This window comes from Gavialis gangeticus, unplaced genomic scaffold (assembly GCF_001723915.1).
Source record: "Gavialis gangeticus isolate Ggan-Ray unplaced genomic scaffold, GavGan_comp1, whole genome shotgun sequence".
NCBI classification, from domain to species: domain Eukaryota; kingdom Metazoa; phylum Chordata; order Crocodylia; family Gavialidae; genus Gavialis; species Gavialis gangeticus.
The window spans coordinates 43,293,578-43,296,854 of NW_017729006.1; positions in this window are offsets into that span (position 1 = coordinate 43,293,578).

Below are 3,277 nucleotides of genomic sequence, written 5' to 3' on the forward strand. Positions count from 1 at the left end.
TGGGTGGGTGGGTGGGTGGGAGGCAGGAGCCTGGCTGTCCCGAAAGGAAAAAGGGTGTGGGTGGGTCTCAGGCCACAACTTTGGTTCCCAAATCCTCATCTTGGGCTGTTTCATCCTGTCTGTGGCTGAGCTCAGCCTGTTTCTCCTCTTCTCCCTGCAGGCCCAGGGAGTCCAAGGCCCCCTCCCCGTTGGCCACACCTGGATGACTGGTCCCGAGTCTGCTCATAATAAGCAAACTCAGGCTTGTTTTTTTTTTTTTTAAATTGCTTTAATGTTTTGAGGGCTGCAGGGTTGATAAGCACCCCCACTCCCCTCTCTTTGAAATGGGTGGGCTTGTTTTTAAAGGCAGTGCCGCTTTTTTTCCTTGCAAGATTTGACAGCACTGCTGGACAGCCTGTGGCTGAGCAGCTGGGACCTCCCCTCTGCCGAAATCTGATGGACCAGCACATGGCAAGAAACCAATGATTTGCCACCTAAAAGAGCGAGTGAGAAGCTCTACTTCATACCTCCTTGCCTGCTGGGTGAGGCGCTCAGCTGGTACAGAGGAGGCAGCCTAGATCCCTGCTTCTTTGGCTTTTTTGTATTAAATCATCAGTAGAGTGCAGGGGATAGAAAAAATCCTGAAAGCAGGAAAAGGGCCCAAGGGCTCCCAATCCTAACCACTTCCTTTTCGAGGCTGTCTTTCTGGCCCTGTGAGTCTTGCATTCTTTGCTACTCTGGCTCAGCTTTGACAGGAAGTGAAGAGAAATGCCTCTTCACGAACTCTAGCTTGTAGCCTGCTGTTTAGGACACCAAGGAACAGCTTCAGCCTGAGGAGAGCATAGAAACATATTAAGTAGTACTCTACCATGCTTGTAGGTGGCTAACGGTGGTCCCTCTCCTCAGGTATAGGTTGTAGGCCTGTATCTGCAGTAGGGAAAATGCCTGTCTTGCACTTTTAACTTGAGCTCCAGAAGGAGGTGGGGATTCAGCTGCACCCCTGTACTTAACATTTTGTGTTGGCTAGCTCTGAAGGTGACTCTCACAACATACAGGTCTTTGGATTGCCCTTCTGAGTTGCTATACTTTGGCCATACACGTTTATGAGGTGTAGGCTGCTGACTTTGGGTTTTGGATTCAATCATTAAAGTTAAGATGTCTTATAGGTGCCTAACTCATTTTATGGGTTTGGCTTGGAAAAGGCATTCTTTTTCTTTCTTTCATTGAATAAATTGATATGGAAACATTGCACTGTATAAGGTAGCTGACACTTTACAAAACTCATGGCTCAAATCTTCCTATATATAATGGGACTTATTATATAAACTGTAATTGCTTAAATGCTTGTATTCTTCCTGTTAAACTTTTTACTGAGATATGTGAATTTCAAGATTCAGTGTTATATGGAACAATGCAAAGTCTGAATTCACTGTCTAGACCGGGGTGATCAAGCTTTTGGCCCCATGTGGAAAATGAATGACATGGGGGTGGTGTGCAGGCCAGATTGAGCCCCACATGCCAGGATAGGACCCCATGGGACCTCAGCTAGCCCCTGTGAATTGGGGTTGGGCTCTGCAGTGGTTGGGCCCTGGCACTACCACCATGTGCTTGGATTGGGCCCTTTGCTGACCCCTGCCAAGCCATAGTTGCTGGGATCAGGTGCCCAATGTAGCTGCAGGATCTGGGACTCCCCACAACTTTGGAAATTTGGCAGCAGGAGACCATTTCCGCCCCTCCCCCAATTTCTGGACCCATGGGGAGCCCTGTGGGTTGGATGACATGATGCTGGGGTTGGATATGGGCTGGGGATGCAACACTCATGGGCTAGGGCAGTGGTTCTCAACTTTGTTAGACTCAAGGCACCCCGTGGAAAATGGTGGCTCTTAGTTTTCACATTTTTTTTGACTACAGAAAGATGATGCAGGAATTCTTCTATTGCAAAGAAATATCACAACAGGTCAGAATGTTTTTGACACTATGGATTTCTGTTTGAAAACTCTGGTTTTATCTTGTGAGTTACACATAGGTGTATACATTTCTAATATTTCGCAGCACATACCACAACACCATTAAAAGGATTTCATGGCACCCTGGTTGGAAATCGGTGGTCTAGCCAAATACTACAAATATATAATTTATCTATTTCCTATGGTGAATTTTTATAAATTACTAAAATAATTTGTACAACAGTTATTAGGTAAGATAAGAAAAATAAATGTTTTTGTTAAAAGATTTAGAAGAAGCTTTAGGTCAGAATGTTTTTAATATTCTCCATTCCTATTTGAAGTCTTTGGGTTTATCTTGTGAATCATGTTTGCCCACCTAACAGTGGGGGCATGATGATTGAGAATCACTGTCATGAACAAAACAGTGGGTACTAACAAGTCTGTTAGTCAAATGTGTGATTTTCTTCACATGGAAATTGTTACCTCTCATGTTTGTGATGGCTAAAGGAATTGTCAAAATATTAGGGCTGTGCGAGGCTTCGGATCCGGGGCCACTTTGGATGCTTCAGTGTCCAAAGCAGCATGCCCGGAGCGAAGCGTGGGCTCAGGTAAGATGTCCGAAGCACTTCGGAAATGCTTTGGATGCTTCAGATGCTGAAAGTGAAAGTTAGAAGAGGGAGGGAGGAAGGGGGGGCAGGGGGAGCGGGAAGGGAAGACTGACATGTAGGTGGCCAGTGAGAAGGATTTCTCTCTGGCTTCCTTTCCAATGACAGCATCTGGGTGGAGGGACTTTGAAACAGCATAAAAGCCTCTGTTTGGAGGCGTGATGTGCCTTTTCGTAGCTTGTTCCCTCTCAGAAACTGCATGAGAGAGGACCCCTCAGACTCAAGCATTTCAGCTTGCTTACTTTACTCAGTAGTTGAACTTGCCTGCTCCTTTTTGTTGTTAGAAAGGATTGGGTAGGATTTAGCTTATCTTAGCTTAGTTATTCAGTTACTATTACTATTCAATTCATTTCTTTGAATTTATATTTGCTCTTTTTTTTTTTTTGGAAACTTTGAAAAAAGAAAGCTGTGTTTTCCCTTCCAGTGTGATCCATCACTCTGCAGGGAGGCACACAGATTGCATGCATGCGCGCGCACAATAAAGAAGAAAAATCAGATATTCATAGGAGAAGACAGATAGCACACAATTTTTACATAACTCTTAACACTGAAGCAAACAATCAAAGAAGAGTCCAGTGCATGCACGCAACAGAGGGAATAAAACACAAAAGGGTTGACACACACATAGACCTTTTGCAGTACAGGAAAGATCAATATGAAGCATGCTGGAAAGGCAGGTGCTAGGTC